Here is a 25,070-nt window from a genome sequence, read left to right as displayed (position 1 = left end):
GTGAGACCTTGGTCCAGCGTTTCTGACGAGAAACTTCTTCCGCAGACGAGGAATGAATGGGCTCACTCGTCTGTTTGTGGGTGGGACGATCTCTGCAAGATACGTCCTCAACCACTGAGGGTACATCTGTACGCTGATCAAGGCCTGTCGAACCCTTTGGTCCTTCGACATTGCTTCTCCCCTGGGCTTGGGAGCTTGCAAGAGGTCCCGGACTGGGAGGACGACTGGCACGAACAGACGCACCCTCATGCGTAACACTGACACTTTTCACTGCACTTGCACTCACTACACTTCCCACTGCACTTTTCTCCTTCAACTCTTTGACATCGGCCAAGAGTTGATTGCGGTCATTCGCTAATGACTCAACTCTGTCACCAAGAGCCTGAATGGCACGCATCATATCCGCCATCGAGGGTTGATGAGAGCTAGTAGAAGGGTCGGGTGTAACCACTACAGGGGAAGGAATAGGTTGAGGGGCATGGGGAGAGGAAAAATCAAAAGAGCGAGACGAACTCCTCCTGATCCTATCCTTCTCTAGCATACGTGCATTCTTAAGGAATTCTTGAAAATCGAATTCCGAAAGCCCAGCGCATTCCTCACATCGATCTTCCAATTGACAGGCTTTACCCCTACAATTGGAACAAACGGTGTGAGGATCTATAGAGGCCTTCGGAAGACGCCTAGAACAGTCCCTAGCGCTACACTGCCTGTACTTGGGGACTTGAGTAGGGTCAGACATCTTGAATTAGTCAAAGGGGGAAATCCAAAATCTATCCAAGTCGTCAACAAATAATCCAAAATCTAATCAATGAAAGTGATAAAGTATTGATGATAACTTCTGTACAGCGAAAGCTAATAACTAGAGAGAATACATCACCAAAAAGCGTGAAAATCAACTCCAGAAACAACAGCGTATCAAGTAGGTCTTGCCGGTGGCACGACAGAGAGAAAATTGGTTCTTTGTTGACAAGAAGTACCTGAGTACCTACTCGACAGATGGCGCTGTTGTTGTACACCCCCACCTGTATAGCGATCGCTGGCGTATCCCGCCCGTAGGTTTTTTCTGTCAGGCAGCAGAGCTGCAGCTACATGATCACCGGGTAAGATTAATATTGAAAAATAACGTTTTAAAACATACATTATGTCATATAATCGAATTGAATATCTTCCACATTTTCTAAAAATAAAAAAAAAATACCTAGATACCACAATGCTTGTTTGTGAAAAAAAATTATTTAGTATCAGTAACAAAAGTTGTAGTTAACATTTTTTTTATGATTTATAATAGTAGGCCTACTATAATCAGGTGTTTGTATCACGTTAAATGCTAAATAGAAATCATAGCTATCAATTATCGAAAAGTACAAATTCAGGTTTCATGAAACAATTATTCCAAATGTCTTTAGAAGATTGACAAACATACAAGCAGTGTGGTCTAATCAAATTAGAATCAAATGGCACAGCATGAAACTATGTAACCTTTTTCTGTAGTCCGGAAAAACTGGGCATTACCAATATTTTATCCCCTTACGAATACGAAATAAACTTAATAATTAAAGTTTTTCAACTGAAGCTTCTAGTAAAATCAGTATGATCTAAGATGGCAAAAGACAGAGTATTTAAAGTTGTGATTCAGTGGTTTTTTGAGTTGCAAAGAGAGTATAACTGAATTTTGCAGTTTGTACTTTGTTAAAAATTTCAAATAAACACTGAGAGTAGCATTAAGATAGCAACGGATACAAGAATTTATCGAAAAATAAGTTTTGCAGTTAAATTTTAACTTGGATTAGGCAATATCAAGATGCTTAGAGCCTCACTGTAAACAGATTTACACAAGAATTTTTTAAATTGATAATTATCCCCACACCTAAAATCATGTTATGTGTTTTCTTTCTTGAAGTCACAGATCCCAAATTCCACTAGCACAGTAGAATAGGATTTTTCTTGTGATGAATGGTCATCGTCATTTTATCTACCGTCACTCATTTGTTAATCCCAAACAAGCGACCAACTTTATCCTGAAAAAAATATTTTATGAATTAATCTTCATATTATTTAAGACAAATAAAACGCCTTGATAGGCAAACTCAAACATATAATAAAATACTATATAAAACTACTATTAGATGGGATTATAGCAAAAAGTAATTTTGCTTTTCATACCTATTCTTTCATGAAAATCAATAGAAACAAGCACACGAGTTCAATTGATTAAAGTTTATAAAAATGTAATAAGTATTTTAAGTAAATAAATAAATAATTTAGATTTTATACAAACAAAACATTTGATTTCAGAGTTTGCTAAATTAATGTTCTTAAATTGGCATTAGCTTTAAAAAGCAAATTAGGGTAACAATTTGTATGCACAAATTTATCTAGAAATTATAAGGAACGTTTCCAGTAATTGAAGGAGCAACATTTTGAATATTAGAAAACTCAAGACTTCTCAATATGGAAGTAATTAACTCAAGAGTAGTTGTAAAAAAGTACTTTCTTGCTTATTTAGGTAAGCCACTACCATTGTGTTGTTACTCAACAGTATCATGGAGTGACTTAAAAGTACCCATTGGAAGTGCTTGTGTGCTAGAAAGGCTGCTGACATCTCTAGGGGGTTTATGTGGTACTGCCAGGCGGCATCAGACCACAGCCCGGAGGCCTTGTGCTGCTGCAGGTTAGCCTCCACCCTTCTTTTGATGTATCCATAAAGAGCATCAAATCTGAAGGGGAGGAGAGAAGTTTTAAACCCCTGAAAAGATTGGTATCTGCTACCCCACCAACTTAGGTCTCCCTTCTGCTCCAATCCTTTCAGAGCTTGGAGGTAGGGAGGATCCCTGTGTTGCTACCAAAACGATTTTAGTTGCCACAGGAGAGATAGAATGAGCAGACGGCTCTTTGGCACTGGACTTTTCAGAGAGGCCAAATGTACCAACAGGCAATGCCACTGATGTGCCAGCAGCAAGTCTTGTGAGAGGAAGAGAGGGGTCTGTTTTTCACTTTAGGATAGAAAAACCATGCCTTTTTGGTGCATAATCGCACCTTGAGGTATACCAGTTCTTATGATGGTTGGAGAGAATACTTTTTGAAATCTAAAATAATCCTCAGGTCTCAGTGTAAAAGAATCGTCTAGATAGCAAAGGAGACAAATGCTGTTGGTATGGGCCCAGGTTGATACTAGGGTGTCAAAGTTCTCAACAATTTAATTAAAAGAGATTTTCAGAAAGCGGGATCAAGCAGAGGCGAATCTTCTATTCAACATATTGTATTTCTGTAAAGAATTACATGAGTTATTGAGCAAACTTAAGTTACTTGAAAAGGCTGCAAAGCGTCCAATTACATTAATAAAGATAAGTGCTCTTTTATATTCTTGAACATCTTTACACTATTCTTGGGCAAACAATCAACCAGGAAACGAACTTACAAATGCATAAAATAAAATCAATGTTACTCTCGCTTCACTATTCTACTTTAAAAAACCAAGTATAAGTTTTATACAAAGTTTTTATGATAGTGGTCTTGAATAGCAGAGTAATTACGAGACTTGGTTTCGTAGCAGCGACTCTAACCCGACTAACTATCGGGCGTGGCACATCGCCGGTCGTGACACATGGCGTCCATGGGGAGATGCCATAGGTCATATGGGAATTGAAGGAGTAGTTCGAATGTCTCCAACCGGATGCTTATCCGTAAGGCCTTTGTCTCCTGGCTGTTGCTCTCCCAAGCAATCTGTAAGAACAATGAGGTGACAGAAAAAAAACCCTTTGTCTACAGATTGACATGGAGACAGAATCCTGTCGCCGGTGGAAGCTGAGACAGCATACATTCCCAAGCGAACCAGCAGGCTGAGGTCATTCACATGACCTCCAACAGAGGTTTCAATCGATGTCTGTGACAAGGATGAATATCTTTATGGACACCTGTGGGGCTGTGGACAGGCTGAAGCAAAGCACATGGAACAGGTATATTCTCTCGTGAAGGATGAAACACAGTTAATTCCTTGACACAGGCGATCCAGTGTGATCATGAAATCCTTCTGACCATTTCTGGTGTTTCCAAATTTGTTCAAAGCGGAAAGATCGATGACTAGTCTCCAGCCTTCAGGTGCCTTCTCTACAAGAGAGTCAACTTTAGGAGCCTTGGGACCTGTTGAGTATCTCTTAGAGAGCGCCCTTCTCCAACTTGCTCTAGACTTCTACCCGAAAGGCGAGATCCTTCGTTGATCTCTTCACGAAGGATTACATCAACACTGGATGTTGTATCAAGGGAGGGAGAGAGTGTGTGAATGAGATGCAGTATCCTGCTTGGAGACTGAGACTATCCATGGTTCAACCCTAAAGAACTCAAATCCCTGCCATCTTTGGTTTAGGCATCCTCTCTATGGTGGTCAGGCAAGAGTAATGACCTCCCTAGCAGGAATGGCCACCTCTTCCACCAAGAAAGGGTTGCTTAGGAGATTGCTTCTTGGCACTGCTCTTATATGTGCCTGGCTATATATGGGGAATGTCCTTGGCATGGATGGTGCTGAAGAGTGAGGATGAAATGTCACCACCCTAAAATGGAGGGATTCGTTACTCGGCTTACTCCAGTACTCTGTGACTGTGTCAAAGTCCTCCGAGTTAAATAAGGAAGGACCTTCCACTGGTGAGTTGCGTAGCTTGAGCACCTCTCTCTTTGGCACCTGCCTATGAAATTGTGAAATGACTGAGTCTCATCTTTTCAGAATCCAGTTCGCCCACTGGTTGGCTACGTTGTGAGCGAGAAACTCAACAGCTCTTGACCCTGAAAGCAAAATGTGTTCATTGCCTTCTTCTGGTGTGGATCATGCAAGTTCTCAGTGGCGATCAGGTACCCCATAGAGCGAGAATAGAAATCGATCCATGAATCAGCTTGTAAAAAGGCTTTGCAACCAGTTCCATGAACGTGGCATCAGCAGTCAAGAAAGTCACCTATTGTGCAATTAACTTGTCTAAGGAGATATTGTGTGTCAGTGTCAGGACCACTGGGTCCAGTGGCAGTTGTGAGTTGTTTTCATCAAAGATCCTGCGACCTGGGATATGACCTACTTCCTGGCTCCCTCTACTATCCTAGATAAGTTTACCTCGTTCCTGATCTTCCCAATTTGGGGCCCTGGCAGAAACTGTCATCGGTCGTATCCTTCTCTTCGAGGGTGGAGTAAGATGGTTCACCCAGTCCATTGATTTTCCTTATGCAAGACAAGACTTGCATGAAGAAATGATCCAACTCTCTCTGATCAGCAGCAGAGGTCATAGGGCTAGCAGATAAAGGCAGAATACCGTCAGTGTGTTCAAATTCCTCATCCTTAGACTCGTCCAACTCCAACCACAGGAGCCTGAATTGTGTCGGGTTTGTTAATGGGTGACCTAAAACGGGCATGATACCTGGATGACAGGTTCTGCATTGTAGACAACGATGGGTCTGGAACCAAACCAAGAGCACCCTTCCGTTGGATTGGGGCATCAAGAGCCTTTGAAGCCCAGTTTTTTTGGAAGAGTTTTGTAACCTTCCTCTCCCGGGATTTAGCTGCGAAGGAGGGAAGGAGAAAGGAAGTCGCCTTTCAAGGCTCTGCTGCCAAGTGTGAAGCTTGTTGGGGGCTATGGGGTCTGGTTTAGGCTCTGGGGGTGGAACAGATGGTTCAGTTCGAATGAACTTCTTGGGGACAACCAATAGCTGTCAGTAAATGAGACCTCCATTGAAGATCTCGAACCCTGCTCATTCTTGGGTGCAAAATATCCCCTGGAGGAGACATATACTGCCTCAATGGCTTAAGTGGGATGATACCCAATTACGCCCGGATGGGTTTAGGCTGGTCATGAGAAGCTGTAGAGTGTAAGTACCTCTGGTACCCAAATGAGTGATGGAACAGCAAAGGAGAAACCACAGGAGGAGGAGGAGGTGCATACCTGGAGGCAGTACTCTTACTGCTAATATCCATGGGTATATTGGTATTTCCTTGAGATCTAGACACCGTGAGAGGGATAGTGATTGGTTGAGAAGAGGTCGCTGGTTGTGGCACTGGAACAGCTTCAACAACAACCTGTTTCACTGCCTGAGCAAGCTGTAGGAACCATATCACATCCTTCATGAAAAAAATAAAACTGCAGGATCTCACAATGGACAGTGGTCATGTTTACTCTGATCACAAGTAACTCACTCACATGGCGAATGTACCGAGGTAGCGAGTGTTGGGAAAGAAGCGACCAGATCTTTATCATCAGTACAAGCTTGCCTGGCCAACCTGCCTGTGTGTGGTTGGCAAATGCACTGTGACAAGTATGACTCCACCACCTTGAAAAGGGACTGGCTAGAGAACTCGTCAGAGAACCTGCAGGATGTTCACAAGTAGCCGTGTGTTTGCATGTGTTCAGATGGAGAGGAGCAAGGCAAAGGTAGCTTGTTCTTGACCGCCAGCTGTCATTTCTTAAAAATGCTAGAACTTTCAGGCACTTGCCCCTGAAGGGTAGGATCCCAAGGCGGGACCTCAAAGGGAGTCACACTCGTGAGCTGCATAAAGACTTGTGGTACCTGAGAATCACTGTGGGAAGGGACTGTGGCTATAAAGTATAGACAGCCATGATCACCAGAGAGCTAGAGCGAGACATCAACGAGTCGAATACTTGATTCCAAAGCACCCAAGGAGGAGACCACTTTAGTGAGGAAGCCCTCTCAGATTGGTGAGAAGGTAGATTAACCTTGGATGGGTTCTCCTGCTCGGTGAGCCCAGTGTGCTGAAGAAGCTAAGCATGCTTAGCAACTCCGGCCGGCTGAGCAAGCTCTGCATGCACACTCACACTAGGCGATCGCAGGCATAGTTGAGACTGTAGAGAACCTGCCACTAGCTCCTCAGGTGGGTAACGAGTTGAAGAGGATATCTCAGCAAGGGGCACAAACACTACTGTAAGGAACACCACTCTAGAGGTACAGTGGGTGGAAGGTCGAGGCCAAACCACGAGGAGGCAGTGAGTTCCTGCTGTACCCTAAGCTTAAGCACCTTTCAAAGCTGTTCCTTACTGGGGGTACCCAAAAGCCCCAAGGAAGGCAAAAGGTGTCACAGAGCGTCAAGCTTTGCTAGGAGAAGTGATGGGGCCTTCCACACCAGAAGGTAGTCCGGGGGTCAATCAGTCATCACTCCTACTCGACCACCCTCCAGAGCTAGAGCGAGACATCAACGAGTTGAATACTTGATTCCGAAGCACCCAAGGAGGAGACCACTTTAGTGAGAAAGCCCTCTCACATTGGTGAGAAGGTAGATTAACCTTGGATGGGTTCTCCTGCTCGGTGAGCCCAGTGTGCTGAAGAAGCTCAGCATGCTTAGCAACTCCGGCTGGCTGAGCAAGCTCTGCATGCACGCTCACACTAGAAGATCGGAGGCATGGCTGAGACTCTGTAGAGAACCTGCCACCAACTCCTCAGGTGGGTAAGGAGTTGGAGAGGATATCTCAGCAAGGGGCACAAAGCCTACTGTAGGAAATACTACTCTAGAGGTTCGGTGGGTGGAAGGTCAAGCCCAAACCACGAGGAGGCAGTGAGCTCCTGTTGCGCCCTAAGCTTAAGCACCTCTCAAAGCTGTTCCTTACAGGGGGTACCCAAAAGCCCCAAGGAAGGCAAAAGGTGATACAGAGCGTTGAGCTTTGCTAGGAGAAGTGATGGGGCCTTCCACACCAGAGCGTTGTCCGGGGGTCAATCAGTCATCACTCTTACTCGACCACCCTCCAGAGGAGGCCGAATGGGCAGAGATAGTGAGGAGGAAACGAGACCACCTCACCAGAGAAAGAAGTCTTGATTTATTCAACTTCGAAGGGTCTGAATCCCTTTAAGACTTCTTTCGCCACCTATCATTACACTCCCACTGGGAAGATGACCACTCACAACACTTTAGGCCTGAGTGCAAGAGTGTTATCTACATGCTGGACAAAAGCTGTGATGATCAGTCTCCCTTTCCAGTATAAACGTGCTGCAAGAGCAGCCAGGTATACCAGGACAAATCTGCATATTAACAGTTGTGAAAAAATAAAGCATACATGCGAAGATAAAAAAGGGGCGTTTACAGACAGAGAAAAGTGGGTTTACAAGTCAAAAAAAAAAAAAAAAAAATACACAATGTACTGGGTGAGTCTACTCCCTGCTATTCCCCCACTGATAACTAGCGGAGGGTTGCTAACATCTCGTTTTAAAAAGTTTATGGCTAGATTCCAGCTATGCTGGAGATAATATCCATAGTATAGGGCGAAAAGTTTTTATGTGTGTAGGAACAAATTTGTATATCAAGAATGACCCAATGGTATAGAGATATGAAACTAATAATGTATAGTGATGATAAAATATATGACTATCTCACCAAAAATTCATTTGGGAACAATCTCACTTTCAAGAGAATTTCTGCTATATTGGACGTTTTCAGATAGTGTATGTTCAACAACATAGTGTACACTGTACATAAGCGACTTTCCATAAAAAAACTTGAAGAATTAGATTTTAAACTTATCTTTAAAGAGATGTCAACGAATCTCACAGCCTCCATCCCTGTGTCATCTTTAATATAGATATTAATTTCATATTGTACCACCAACGTTCCTTTAGCTTCCATCTCTTTCCCATGTTATTACGGGAACCCGGGTGCCCACTTGAAATGTTTTGTTTACTGGCTTCGTCTTCTGTATTTCAAATATGCGGGTAAATACACGCATCTGAAAGAAAAGTAAAATATTTTAACTTCAAATATTCTTCACCTTCAAATCAGAACCTGACTTTTGATCATTAATTCGATACATTGAGTCACTTTTTTTACGATTATCCTCTAGAGTAACTGGCATAGTCGACTTGTAACTCAAGAGATCAATATAACTGACATTTTTTTGAAACTTAAGATCTGACTGTGCCATGATGTTCTTCAATAATATCATCTGAAGAAAGAACAGCGTTAACAACCAGAGTTCGTGAATAACACAGAGTTCAACTTAGATAATTATCTGAAACTACAGCCATGTATAATATGAGATTTGGGCTTTCGTATCAACCTTATTCTTTAAACAGTGGTTTTATGAGAACTCTTCTTGATAAGGTTAACAGTCTAGTCACTCTATTGGTAATATTGCATTTTAGATATCGAGGAGTGAATAAGATTAAAATCCAACAATTGCATACGTGAATAGATAATTAGGCATACTTATATTTTTTTCTGGCAAAGTCTCGATTGCAAGTTTAAGCGAAAGAGTACACTATAATCTTTTTAAATACTTTAGCTACCTGAAAAGATACTAATGAACTCACATTTTTAGTAGTTAGATTCAAAGCCACTGTTATAATTTTCTGAAGGATTGCAGTAAGCTAGTTATAGATAACTTGGCCCTCTTAGCTACTCCCAGACCTTGCCTAGTCCTTGCTGTTAATGTGTTGTCAACTAATCGTTTCATGGAACAGCCCAAAATGGGAGATAGTAGATAAAAGGTACATATCTTTTAATTTCTACTTAGAAAGCTATTTTTTCCATTGATATCTAACGAAAGGTGAGTGTTGTATCAGTATGATTTACTGATAGTGGTCATATGGCACGTTGCTAGGGTCAGGGAGGCCATGCAACTCCGAAATGAAACTAGGGGAAATACACCCAGATATATAAGAAATATAAGTTGTTATATGTTGGACAGAAGATTGCAAGAAAGGTATTTGGAATGAAAGGAAGGTAGAAGGATGAAACAATGATGTATATAGGGACCACTGGTAAAGTGAAAACCCTTAATTCTTACTTTTAATATACTGCATGAGGGGAACTGTTGGTAGTGTCCCTCGAAGGACAGATAATGAATGATAGAGAAAACATTGCATTAAAAAGGAAATAACAACGCAACAGTGAAGCAGAGATCTGTCGCATAATCCATTCTTTTTATGAATGAAAAGGGAGACACCGAAATTTAGAGTAAGTAATTCAATCTCACTAACATTCCTTTGTATCATGATACTACTAGCTTTTTCTCAAGGTACCAGGTGGAGAATTGGCAATATTGTATAACACTTTTTATGTAGAAACAAATATTGTATTTACGTGGTAATAACAGGCCGTTGTAATTTTACATCATTCAAAGGTTTGATATACTGAGACCAGCTTCTTTGAATTAAACAGTTTTGAAACAAGTTTGTAATTTGAATTTAAGCCTTAGATAATTGGCAGCTTTTAAAATTCCAGCTATCAAAGGTTTTCTGGCTAATTAGTGTGACGACTGAATAGCTCTATATATTTTTTTTGTTTACTTCTGACAGTTTTTGAAAGCATAATAAATATTTGAACAAAAATAGAACAAAAGGAATCACAACACATCCCTTCTATAACAAGTTCTGAGGAAAACATATCTTATACACAATTCTATGTTTCCCATCCTACAAACACTTGACTTGCTAACTACTACTGTATTATATAGCCCCAAATCACTTGAAAAATGCTGAATTCATATATCAATGAAACTATCTTTCAGTAATAGAACTATAACACAATACTGTATACCAAAATATTTTATTTCAAACAGTTAACCCTGGATAGGTACGCTCCTCGGACACCCCTTTAAGGGTATACTCGGACGCGAACGACCCCGACGCCAAAAAAAATTCTTAAAAAATCAGTTTTTGCAGTAACCTCCTTTTTTCTTTTTCCAAAAAAAAACTTCAATGAATGCTTAAAACAACTGTAAAGATAAATACTACTCATCTGCAGAAAAACTATTTATTATAAATATTAAAAAAAATTAAGTAGAAAAAAAAGACCTGACATAAAAATTCATAAAAAAAAGTTTATACATATATACACAAATCCTTTTAGGAATTGATTCTTGAATGTTTAGGACACATCTTGATGTATTTTGGATGAAGTCAGACCCATGGAGGTGAAGATCTGAAATGAGAAAAAAAGGGTAACTTTTTTTGGCCAAAAAAATTTGTCCAAATTTCATGAATTTTTTTGGGTACCCAAATGAAATAGGAAGTGGCTAATTTTTTTAGGGAATAAACATATGTTATCCTAAAATAGAAATATGTAAAAAAATCTTCATTATTTTGTAAATTACATTTATATCAGGGGCCATATCTAAAGGTAATTTTTTGAGTACTTAGAAATTTCGTAAAAAAATACATATATTTAATATATAATATGATATTTATGCAGGTAAAAATATACCAAAATATCACAAATTCTATAGGGAACAAGAATATATATAGATAGGGCAACTTACGCTTCGGATATGTCCACAAAATGGCCGCCAACCACACTGACTCAGACTCCCTAATCTGCCACTTGAAATGTAGGAAGGGTATGTCAATTTCAAGGTGTTATTTACTAATCTAATTATTATTGGATATGCATAAAAATTGTATGGTGGGTTGCTGGATAATTGTCGATTATTTTACGACTATAAAATTAAAATTCTGACCCAAAAAAAATTTTTTTGAAGGGAAATAAAATCGAAAAAAAAATGTAAAATATAATATTTTAGCTAAATAATTTGATGATATTCAATCAAAAAAGAAGTAAACAAAATTTTCCGACAAATAAACATCTAGAGGAATCATTACTCTGTGATAGTTCCTTAGTACGTAGTAATTTTGAAAGAATTGGGAAAAAACGAAAAAATGGCAATCACCGGAAAATCGAACACATACCTATATATACGCCATATCTGGCTAAAAAAAGATAGGCATGGGTAGCCAGATCATCTAGAAACACTTTCCAACACTATAAAATTATAAGTTTTGCGACACTACTTGCCAATTCCTTACGGTAACATGACTAAGCAAAAAAATGCAAAACAAATAAAAAGGGGCATTCGCGGAAAAATGGCTAACATTCTAATATACGGCATTTCAGAAAAAAAAATACAGCCACGTACTAGGCAAACCATCAAGGCACATTTTCCGACAAATAAACATCTAAATGAATCATTACTCTGTGATAGTTCCTTAGTACGTAGTAATTTTGAAAGAAATGGGAAAAAACGAAAAAATGGCAATCACAGGAAAATCGAACACATACCTATATATACGCCATATCTGGCTAAAAAAAAAAGATAGGCATGGGTAGCCAGATCATCTAGAAACACTTTCCAACACTATAAAATTATAAGTTTTGCGACACTACTTACCAATTCCTTACGGTAACATGACTAAGCAAAAAAATGCAAAACAAATAAAAAGGGGCATTCGCGGAAAAATGGCTAACATTCTAATATACGGCATTTCAGAAAAAAAAATACAGCCACGTACTAGGCAAACCATCAAGGCACATTTTCCGACAAATAAACATCTAAATGAATCATTACTCTGTGATAGTTCCTTAGTACGTAGTAATTTTGAAAGAAATGGGAAAAAACGAAAAAATGGCAATCACAGGAAAATCGAACACATACCTATATATACGCCATATCTGGCTAAAAAAAAAAGATAGGCATGGGTAGCCAGATCATCTAGAAACACTTTCCAACACTATAAAATTATAAGTTTTGCGACACTACTTGCCAATTCCTTACGGTAACATGACTAAGCAAAAAAATGCAAAACAAATAAAAAGGGGCACTCGTGGAAAAATGGCCATTCTAATATACGACATTTCAGAAAAAAAAAAATTTCAGCCACGTGCTAGGCAAACCATCAATGCACATTTTCCGACAAATAAACATATAAATGAATCATTACTCTGTGATAGTTCCTTAGTACGTAGTAATTTTGAAAGAAATGGGAAAAAACGAAAAAATGGCAATCACAGGAAAATCGAACACATACTTATATATACGCCATATCTGGCTAAAAAAAAAAATAGGCATGGGTAGCCAGATCATCTAGAAACACTTTCCAACACTATAAAAATATAAGTTTTGCGACACTACTTTCCAATTCCTTACGGTAACATGACTAAGCAAAAAATGCAAAACAAATAAAAAGGGGCACTCGCGGAAAAATGCCCAACATTCTAATATACGGCATCTCAGATAAAAAAAAAGACATGCACGTGTTAGCCCAACCATCAAGGCACACTTTCTAACACATAAACATGAAAAAAAAATCAATAATATACGGCAATTCCTTACTACGTAGTAAATTTTTACAAATATTTAAAAAAAAACAGAAATTGGCAACCGCAGTTAAATACCCAATATACCAATAACTACGTCGTATCTGACAAAAACAAAATCACGCATGGGTAGCCAGATCATCTAGACACACTTTCCAACACTAAAAAAGCAAAAGTTTTACGACACTATTTGGCAATATCTTACGGAAAAATGACTTGGCAAAAAAATGAAAAAAAATGAAAAAGGGGCACTCGCGGTAAAATGCCCGACATTCTAATATACGGCATCTCAGATAAAAAAAAGACATGCACGTGTTAGCCCAACCATCAAGGCACACTTTCTAACACATAAACATGAAAAAAAAAATGAATAATATACGGCAATTCCTTACTACGTAGTAATTTTTACAAATATTGAAAAAAAACAGAAATTGGTAACCGCAGTTAAATACCCAATATACCAATAACTACGTCGTATCTGACAAAAACAAAGTCACGCATGGGTAGCCAGATCATCTAGACACACTTTCCAACACTAAACAAGCAAAAGTTTTACGACACTATTTGGCAATATCTTACGGAAAAATGACTTGGCAAAAAAATGAAAAAAAATGAAAAAGGGGCACTCGCGGTAAAATGGTCCTCGTGGTGATGAACGACATTTTAACTAAAAAAAAAATCATCCACATGGTAGCCAAACAATCCACCAAGACTTTCCACAACTGATAACCTATACAAGTTGAACCATTCTACGACAATTTCATAATACGTAATAACTTTGATAATCATGCAAATTACCTTAGAAGGGTAAACTCGGTCGCGCTCGACCCCGACGCGTCTCAGAAATCGGGGAAGGAGTACAGCTACAGCAATGCACATCTGGACACTACTAGAGCGTGTAGGGGAGACACCTCCTGCAGGTCGATCACCCACAAATTCAGTCACGGGGGTGAGTCACGTGAGAAAAACCTGTTTTTTTTGACGCTCGGGGTCGCGAACGACCCATCGTACCTATCCAGGGTATGCTGACTCGGACATAGAGTCACCAACAGTTAATATGTTGACTCGGACAGACACCAACAGTTAAATTTTTCAGTCAGCAAACCTAATTTTTCAGGGTTCTTTTCATTCACTGCAAAACATGAAAATATGAAGAAAATATGACAGCAATCTCAATATGCTTTGACAAAAGCATATAACTATCTAGGCGAAAATCATTCAATAAGTTTAACAACGTTTGCAAAAAATAATTAATTGTGGAATTAGAATACTAATGAAAACCTAGTCAAATTAGGCCAAGGGGATTGGAGAAAAGACCCCAACACCGAAGTTAAGATAATTTTTTTTTCCTCATTTAGGATAGGTTAGAATGCTTTCCTGTATTTCACTAGATTTCAGTCCCTCATTGAAGTTATACACAAGTGTGGAGAGTGGGAGGTTACATAAGAAATTTGTATAAATGTAATTTCTAGCAAAAAAAAAAAATTACTATATTAAAGATTCTTACATCATTACAAGGTCAACAGCGAGTTCACCTCTGAAATATATAATCATAAATGTTTAAGTACTCACGACCTCTGCTTGCACTTTTGAGAATTTAAATTATTATATTTTTGTCTTGGAGAATGTCTATATTTAATGTTTCAAATATAACAAATTTGGGAGTAATTAGTATTTTTCCTAATTATAAAAACTTGAGCTCTTTTCTATGGATATATTGTTCCGGCGTAGCTGTAAACTAGCCATAAGCTTTTTACACAAGGCTTAAAATACCGCCACTAGTTAGCAAGGATGGGAGGGGCAGACCCTCCACCCCACTCACACTCACCCAATGTATTACATCCCTTTTGAATGAAGACCGGACTTACCAAAGACAAGTGATGGAGATTCATTCTTAGGTGGGTGGAAGTTTGAGACCCAACTGACAAGGAATTTGACCTGGGTTACAACTGTGAGCTGGTGCGAGAGTGAGAGGAGTACCCTATCAGTTCATGAACACTCGATCTGGAAAGATAAGACAGCTGACGGCCTGGGCAAATCATGGTAAATGAATGGAAACTAATTGCTGTGACCTGCTCAGGTAAGAATATTGGAGTGAAAGTACTCCTCTTACTTAACCTGGACATTGCAGACTCTTCCTCGCAAGGAGGAGAGGGACAAAACAAAATATATCACATATTTCATGCAACCTAAGGGAAATAGTAGTTACCTGCTGCTGCAGTCGGAGGTAGACCAACTTATAGAGTCTGCTGAATGCTGTGCTCCCAAGAGAGGGAGAAGATGAAGGATGAAAAGGCCAGTCTTTCTATTCATTCATCCAAGTCTAACACTGGGTAATGTTTGCCCTTAGCTGATTGCTGCTTGTCCTGCAAGGGAAATGAGGTAACACCACCTCTTGTGCTACAGCCACAGGATGTTACAAATAGGCGTTCAATGCACGGGCAAGCTTAGGTTGTTTGTAATAGATCACGGCTAAATGTTCTCGTATGAGACAGTAATCACTGAACTGGACACTTGAAATTCGGAAAGGCCAAAAACTAGGATCCGCTTCATCCGAATTCTGAGTTTTGGCAACAAACTCAGGGAGGAATTTAAGCATTACCTGGACCCCTTCCTCTAAGCTGGGATATGCCCTCGCTGCCTCTCATAGCGGAGGACAAAGCGAGAAGGAAAATTGGTCTTACGACTCAAGTCATGATCGTAGGAATAATAAGTGGTACGAAAGGCATTCTTTTCAGAGAATGTAGTACAGGCACTACACTACAAGGAGGTGGTCTAACTTCTGACAAGGGAACAGTAAGCTCGAAGCTCTGTATGAGGAGAGACAATTCCGTTGAGGAATAATTAGTAACGAGGGTCAAGACCGAGCGTTAGCCTTTCACAGCCGAGACTGAGCAGGGTCTTTCCTCCCCTAGGTACAGAAAGAACTCTGGTATCATGGGGATAGGGGCACTGAGAGGTGTGTTGCCTCTTTCTATGACATCACCCCAAAAGGATAGCCCACTTTGCCTGATAGATGGCAAAAGACAACCTATGATGCTATCCAGACATACATTTTGCTACTGCCAGCGAAAAGCGTCTCTGCGAGAACAGATATTGCATAACCTTCAGGTGTGAGGTCGTAGAAAAGCGAATGCCTTGTGGTGTATCTCTGTATGAGGTTTGCTATTGTTGGGGAAGGGAGGAAGCTTTCTCGGTACCACTGTGGGCAGGAGTAGAAGGTCTGGTCCTCTAGAAAGTGGGGTTCCCCTGCTGTATGGGACCGGAAAAGTAGCCATGAAAGTAAGTATGCTGCTAGCTGTCACAGCAAAGCTATCAGGGTCATTAACAGGTCTTGCAATGCCCTTAAATTATTGATGAGTCTCCTCATCAGATAGAAAGGGGAAGTTGGAAGACCTCTTGCATAGGTGCCTGAGGAGTACCCTGTAAGCTTCTGGTTGAGAGACGTCCTGAACAAATCTATCATCGGCAACCGCACCTTGGTCAGGACTTTGATGGCTAACTGTGGGAGCAAAGACTTCTCGGAGCCAAGTATTTGAGCCTCCCTGCTACAACTGTCCACAAGGAAGCTTCTCTTGCTAACAATGACTCAGGCTGAAAAGGGTGATCAAGTTGTCTTTTGTCCGACTTGGTATTTCTATGGCTAGTTGACAAAACTGCAATGAAAAGAATACTTCCTCGTTTGTTTAGGTATTTAGCTACCATCATGTTATCGGTCATGAACCTATGGAGTGTCCAGAAAAAAAGTTGTTGGACATGTTTGAGAGCAGTAGATCTGCTCTTAATTTGTTTTGATACATCCTTTAAGAGCATCAATTCCAAGGAAGGAGAGAAAGGTACTACTCCCCTGAGGAGGGGATCTCTACTCACAAACTCTGATCTCTTTTACTATGATCCTATCAGAGCTTGAAAGTCTGGAGAAATCCTGTGATGAGAACAAAAGATTTTCAGTTGCCACTAGAGAGAACTAATGCATAGATGGCCTTTGGTGACCAGACATTCCAGGGACGTCAGATGCTCTAACAGGCGCAGCCACATGTGTTCCTGTAATAAGCAAGCAGTTCTTGCGCTTAATCTCATATAAGACATACTACTCATACAGAGGCGTAAAATCCTTCATCTCGTACCAACACACTGTCCTGGGGATATTTGGGTTTTGATACAGCAGTGTGCTTCCCATAAGATATTATAAAAGAATTGGTTAATGTCTCGTGAGATTTGATTCAATCAGTCATCGTTTACTTTGGTGAATATGTCTTTCTTCTTTTCTAGGTGGCGGGTGTGACATCTGTAGGCTCAGCAACATGTGAGGAAGACGATACCAGAAAAAATAAGGTGATAGGGGAAGTCAAGTGTGTACGAATTGGTTCCCTCTGTTGGTCATCCAGAATAGTGGAAACGGATAGCACCTACTGTCACCACCACCTATGATTTTACTTTATACCAGAAGGAAATGGAAGTGCTGAAACTTCTTCCCATAGGACAGGTAGCCCTCATGCATTTTGGAATCTCAAAGGGACCCTTGCACAGAGTGGGAGGGGAAGCACCAATTTAAAATGTCCCTTGAGCCAAAAGGCTAGCAGGTGAAGGTCTGGCAGGAGAAGGCCAGGTTCAAGCAAAAGGATCAGGCAGCAATGAGCAGGGAAGGTGAAGTAGATAAAAACATACAGTAGGTAAATTTACAACCTCCCTTTGCAGAGGAGAGATTGCCGAGGTTGGGGGACAACTTAGTGTAAGGACTCTGAAGAATCTCGAGGTTCCATAAAGGGAGATCTCAGAGGAAGAGCAGCAGTGTTGGGAAAGTCGGGATCTACAGGATCCTCCCGCAGGAGAGGCTCTATGGCAACAACTGCAGAGGGGCCCTGTTCTGGAGCAAAGGGGTGAAGGCCTCCACACAATGTTTCTCTGAAAGAGAACCAAGGATATCCAGGTTAGCCACAACAACCGCAGGGCATGAAAGAGAACCAAGTATATCCAGGTTAGGCCACAACAACTGCTGGGCATGTGATCTCTGAAGAGAACGAGAAAAGGATGAAAAAAAAAAAAAAAACAGGGAAGGAGGCGTTGTTGAACTACTAGGATGAACGACAGGGTCTGCCAGACCATGGCTCTACACAGGCATAAAATGACAAACGCTCTTACCTGAGAGGACGCCGGAGAAGAGTCTGAGGGGAAGAATCCAAGGGATTAAATAGCAGTTTGGGATTTCTTAGGTTTCAAGGAAGACCCCAGTGGCAAAGATTCTCCTTTGGCCTTTTTCTTCCTCCTACCAAACATTACCCACTAGAAAGATGGCCACTCCCTACAATCATCCCATGACGAGGCTTTGGTACAAATGTGACCTCGGCATGACCAGCACAGCCTATGAGGATCTACCACTCTACTACTCTTAAAGGTGCCACAGGTCTTTGGCTGCATTCCAGGGCATGTCTGCATAATGTAACCACACAAGCACACCCACACAAGGTGGATGAAAAAGAAATGCTTTTCAAATATTCAAAGTAAATCTTAAGTAAAAACTGCCAAGTTTTCAGAAGAGGAGGAACAAGTTCACTTTCTGACAGCTGAAATCCAGTTGAGGTGATAGCGAGTTACAGGCCACCTCCTCGCTTCTGACAGGGTAATTACCTACTGGTTGTTTATGCCTCATTAAAAGTTTTAACTGCTGTATTCCAGCCTTTGCTATTATCCTTCTATTGTAAAGAATGATGTTTTGTATTCATGTAGGATCAATAGAAGATGCTATTTATCATAACCCCACCCACATAACCTATCCTAGGATTCCAGGTCTCTTTACTTACCAAGTACTTTCAACTACCTGGAATAGCTCTCCCAATCCCATAACTGTCTCACTTACAAAACCATAATTAAAACATTGGCCCATGTAACAAATTTAGATTATTCCTTACCCAAGTCTAGGAGGTCGAAGATTAAAATCTTCCTGTAGCTACAGTTAGGTGATTCAGCGAAGGTATAATGTAGTTGTTTCCCGCAGGAAGCTGTGGAGCTGTTTTTGCCTCTTGTGCTGTTGAAAGAATAAATTTGTATAACTAAAATATTCAAATATGACAATTATATTTGGCATAAAAATTAGATGTTAAAGATACTTTTACCAGATTAATGAACATGTATAGAGAGGTTATTAGTTAAATGTATCTCATTATCTGAGTAGGTAAGGTATAAGTAGGTAAGATATAAGTAGGTAAGAGTAAGTGAGGTATAAGTAGGTAAGAATAAGTAAGGCATAAGTAGGCAAGACAAATACTGGTAAGATAAGAGTAAGTATGCTAAGGCTAGGTAAGATGAGAGTAGTTAGTCAAGGGTAGGTAAAAAAAGACTAGGTTAGGTAAGGGTGGGTAACGTATGTGTAGGCAAAGAAAGAGTAAGGTAAGGGCATATACGGTGAGAGTTGGTGAGAGTTGGTTAGGTTAGGTAGGGGTAGTTAAGGTATGGGCATGTTAGGTTAGGTACGGGTAGTTAAGGTATGGGTATGTTAGGTTAGGTTAGGTAGGGGTAGTTAAGGTATGGGTATGTTAGGTTAGGTAGCGGTAGTTAAGGTATGTGTATGTTAGGTTAGGTAGGGGTAGTTAAGGTATGGGTATGTTAGGTTAGGTAGGGGTAGTTAAGGTATAGGTATGTTAGGTTAGGTACAGATAGTTAAGGTAAGGGTAGATTAGGTAAGGGTGAATAAAGTAAGAGTTAGTAAGGTAATGATAGGCAAGCTGAGGGTTGGTTAGGTAAGGGTTGGTAAGAGGTCATTAGGTAAGATAATGGTAGGTAGAGTGAGGGTAGGCGAAGATATGAGAGGTACAGTAAGGTAAGAGTAAGTAAGGTAATGTAATAGTAAGATACAGCCAGGGAAGGTATGAATAGATTATGTAATGATAGGTAAGGTGGCGGTAGCTTAGGTCTGAACAAGCAAGGTAAGAGAAGGCAAGAGTAGGCAAGGTAGGAGTAGATATGTTAAGAGTAAGTAAGGTAAAGTAAGAGTAGGTATGGTAAAAGCAGGATTAATCCTGGGTAAAAGTAGTTAAGTTATGGCAATGTTAGGTTAGGTAAGGTAAGGTAAGAGTAGGTAAGGTAAGAGTAGGTAAGATAAGAGTGGGTAAGTTAAGAGTGGATAAGAGTAGGTAAAGTGGGGTTAAGAGTTGGTAAAGTGAGGTAAGATAAGCTGAGAGTGGTTTTAGTAATGATAGGTAAGGAGAGGGTAGCTTAAGTAATGTGATGATGGTTTAGGTAAGGTGAGGGTAGCTTACGTAAGAGCAGGTAAGGTAACGACAGGTAAAGTGAGAGTAGGTTTGGTAACTGATGAACAGAGAAGCTGAGGTAAGGAACCATCCCTCTCATTTTCCCAGCTGCTGTATATCTAGATGCCTTGCTGTTGAGTGTTTGCGAATTACGACTGATAACCCAGAAAAATCCTATTTTCTTTGACTGAATAACTAGTTAAAATTAAGTTTTCAGATAATTCCATAATGAAATTCACACAATTCTGCTTCCCCACAACCCAGAACCGTTGTTTCTTACAGCAGTTTTTCTATAATTCTTAGGTACAAGAGTTCCAACAAAATAAAATGTCAAAACTACATAAAATGATGTATTAAAAGATTTTACTTTGGAAACCATCCTTGTAAATTTGTTTTCCTCATTTGGTTTGTCACTTTCATTGTGTTTATAAAATTCACAAATTGTAAGAAACTCCCTACGTGAATCTGTAAGCCTACAGCTAAGCCTACTCTGAGGCTAGGTCTAATCTAGCTTGAAGTTACCAGGTCTCGAATGAAATATAGACCTAGGCTATAAAGCATACTTCTATCACACTAGTTTCATATCAATATAAAAGATTATTTATCTGTATAATTATTTGAATATTAATAAACTTATTACGAATTAAGGAAAGCCTTACCTTCACAGTAATTTCGAACAAAGGAATTGCACAAGAAATTTCAATCTATCGCCATTTCTTGTTACATGTAAGTAGTAACAACTGACAGATGGAAGACATAGCTGTTCCAACGTTCCAGCAACTGTTTACATTCCCAAAAGGTTCCAACAATATTCAACAAAATTCAAAACTTTTTAAATCATTTATTCCTCAATCTCAAACATTTCGACTATCCTATTTCATTAAAATCTGCATTGAGTACAGGAAATATTTATTTCAATATTGTTATTGACCTTAAAATATTTAATTTTCCTTGTTTCATTTCCTCGCTAGGCTATTTTCCCTGTTGAAGCCCCTTGGGCTTATAGCATCTTGGTTTTCCAACTAGGGTTGTAGCTTAAAAAGTAATAATAATAATAATAATAATAATAATAATAATAATAATAATAATAATAACTGGAACTAGAACTAGCAGTAGTGAGGTTGATACCTTGATAGTAGTAGAATGAATTATCTTCCTTATTGAACATTATAAATAAAGTATTTGAAAAAAAGAGAGAGAAGATTTTTGTATATATAGAAACCAGAGTAACATGATTTATATTTTTTCATATTTAATCAACCTATAGATAAGGGGATGAAATATGTATCGATAGTGAAAATGACAATAAAGTCAGTATGAAGTTATATTATTGGAAAAATATTCGTTGAGGTTCAGTTGTGGTCTACTTAGAAAAACGATCATCAACATCATCTCCTCCTATGCCTCTTGACGCAAAGGGCCTCAGTTAGATTTTCCAAGTCATCTCTATCTTGAGCTTATAATTCAATACTTATCTATTCATCATCTCTTACTTCACGCTTCATGTAGGTCTGGGTCTTCCAACTCTTCTAGTGCCTTGTGTATTACCCCATTTCAGGGTAATACTTCAGCCTAAAACTAAAATGATGAACTAAAGGGCTCTCTCTCTCTCTCTCTCTCTCTCTCTCTCTCTCTCTCTCTCTCTCTCTCTCTCTCTCTCTCTCTCTCTCAAACTTCTGCAGGGAAAAATCTGCCTTAGTACCTCTTTGATATCGATAGTGAATATGGTTTTATCAAAATCTGTGAAAGAAAAACTAGAATACGTATTTTTTGCTTAGCTAATAATGTTATATTCAGAAGATATATTGAAGAATACCCTGCTAATGACATCTAGTATCCCTTTGAATAACAACACTAATGTTTAGTTACAAAATATATAGTAATTCATACCTTTTCAGATAGTCTATAAGGAAATTTTATCAATGAGATATTATTTAGGAATCATGAACATAACTAACATGTATTTGCCATAAGATCTCAATTCTATATACATCTGAACTAGAATGATAATGAGCTACTATCTCATCTTCAATATTGGAGGAATAGTTAATGTATAAAATTAGATGTAAAATATTGAAAAATATACAATATTAATGATCAAAATTAGTTTAGAATAGAGTTAATGTTTTCTTTTGGAATGAGAACCCCTGAATTCTTCAGGAATAAGAATACCTGAATGACATTCTATTATTAACGTTCGGTAAATGTTTAAGCAGACGAAATTTCAAAGAGGATATCACACTGAACTGAAAGGTATAAAAACTATAGTAATATCAAATCAATAACTTTAATAATCATTTGTATATAAACAGTATATTCTATTGATTAACTGATATTAAACCGGAATGTTTACCTCTGATATAAGGACTTAGAGATTTAGAGACACACATACGTACACACACACACTCACACACACACGCACACACACATATATATATATGTATATATACAGTATATATATATATATATATATATATATATATATATATATATATATGTGTGTGTATATACATATGTAAATATATATTTACACACATATACTGTATACGCACATACACACACACACACACACACACACACACATATATATATATATATATATATATATATATATATATATATATATATTTGTAAATATGTGTGTATGTATGTGTGTGTGCATGTATAAACGTAAATAAAATACGCAGAAGATGATATATTATGATAGCCACATCCTGATAATTTGTGCCATGTGTCACAGGTAGCATATACAGTATATTTCAGGATTTGTAGGAAGAGGCCCACAACTGCTGAGTAAATAACCTTGAAATGGGATGATTATGTCTTTAGGGTCGCCAAGAACGAGGAAAATCACTGCTAGAAGTTCATACTTAAACGCAGTAAAGTCTATTTAACCAAACTCTCCAAAAAAAGAAAGAGTTTGAAGCCGATTTATGAAAACTTGAAATTTTCGGACAGAAAAATTGCTGCTAATTTTCTTTGAATATTGGGCAATTTTTGTCATAAACACAGGAAAAGATACTTCACTCCCCCCCCCAAAAAAAAAGCTTTCATATAAAAAGTAGCTACTCTTTAAAGTGACTTTTATACATTGATGAAATAAATCCCAAATTGGAATACTAAGGCAATTTCCAATGTACAACTATTAGCAGATAAATTTCTCTTTAAAATGGCTTTTAAAGCAAAACATATCAGTCGAGAAACAAATATATAGAGAGAGTTTGGGGTAACACCTAAACAACATTGGTCTAATGGGGCTGAGTTTATTGACCAATCAAATATTATAAGTTTATGATATGGATCCCGTTCAGCAAATAGGGGAAATATGAAGTAAATGAAAAGCAAATATGATTAGTACTAAACTACTTTTAATCTCAAATGGTATATTGTATACCATTATAAGATGGAATTTTGAAATGGACATTTAGTATACATGTTCTGTGCACATCACATATAATGATAAAATTCAGATTTTATAGAGAGCAGTTCAGAAATGATATAATTTCAGGTTTCTGAAAGGTTTTTGCATTATTATTATTATTATTATTATTATTATTATTATTATTATTATTATTATTATTATTACAAGCTAGGCTATAACCCTAGCTGAAAAGCAAGATGCTATAAATCCAGGGGCCTCAACAGGGAAAATTAGCCCTGTGACGAAAGGAAAGAAGGAAATAAATAAACTAAAAGAGAAGAATATACAATCAAGATAAAATATTTCAAGAACAGGCTTGAAAATGAATGACAAAGCTAAACAAATAACAAAATAAAACACAAAATAAATATATAAAAAACTATAGAAGAAAAAGAATACAAATCACATCCGTATGTCCATACACAGAACACCACTTCTACCAAACCTTATGATATAAGAAAAGTTGTCCCCTAATATATTTTTTTTTTTTTCTGGGATTCCGTTGTCCAGGTTGTCCAGACTCTATTCAGACATCGACAATGTCGATTATTACCCAGCAAATGAGCCAGCGCTCCTTGCAGAGGGAAGAAATTGGTTGACAATATCTCTGAGGGAAATTATTTCCCAATAAGTCAGTAATAACGTTCGGTGAGATTCTCTCTCTCTCTCTCTCTCTCTCGCTCTCTCTCTCTCTCTCTCTCTCTCTCTCTCTCTCTCTCTCTCTCTCTCTCTCTCTCTCACACACACACGCAGATATATAAATATTAGTTGTTTTCTAATATTAAGCTTATTCCCCTAAACAGGGGTGGCTCCATATAAAAACTAAACATCATTCACTGAAATATTCAATAAATTATATTCATATATCTATGGTACACTGAAGGCTCATTAGCTACGCTCTCATTCATCATTGAATATACACACATAAACACTTGAATATATATATATACATATATATATATATATATATATATATATATATATATATATATATATATGTGTGTGTGTGTGTGTGTGTGTGTGTGTTTTCAAAAAGGCCCATAAAAGAAACACAGGAAATATGAATAAATCACACTATATTTCGGTCAATAAACATCGACCCTCTTCAGGATGTTTATTGACCGAAATATAGTGTGATTTATTCATATTTCCTGTTTTTTTTTTTTATGGGCCTTTTTGAAAAAACATGTTAAACTGTTCGATTACAGTTATAAGTAAGACATATATATATATATATATATATATATATATATATATATATATATATATATATATATATATATATATATATATATATATATATATATATATATATATATATATATATATTATATAT

At 38.3% G+C, this 25,070-nt stretch overlaps 1 long non-coding RNA gene across 2 annotated transcripts; it reads right to left on the bottom strand.

The window, feature by feature from the left end:
- Positions 1-1,414: 1,414 nt before the first annotated feature.
- Positions 1,415-21,098, bottom strand: LOC137659639 (uncharacterized). Of its 2 annotated transcripts, none has more exons than XR_011047606.1 (3): positions 20,973-21,098; positions 18,976-19,091; positions 1,415-2,018 (listed from the first exon to the last, which is right to left on the bottom strand). It is a non-coding gene; the product is annotated as an uncharacterized lncRNA (long non-coding RNA). The 2 variants fall into 2 exon arrangements; XR_011047605.1 differs by lacking the exon at positions 1,415-2,018 and adding an exon at positions 8,604-8,702.
- Between the last annotated feature and the right edge of the window lie 3,972 nt (positions 21,099-25,070).

Source organism: Palaemon carinicauda, chromosome 20 (assembly GCF_036898095.1).
Source record: "Palaemon carinicauda isolate YSFRI2023 chromosome 20, ASM3689809v2, whole genome shotgun sequence".
Lineage (NCBI taxonomy): Eukaryota > Metazoa > Arthropoda > Malacostraca > Decapoda > Palaemonidae > Palaemon > Palaemon carinicauda.
The sequence above is the reverse complement of the archived record's forward strand: the minus strand, read 5'-3'. Positions and strand labels throughout refer to the sequence as shown.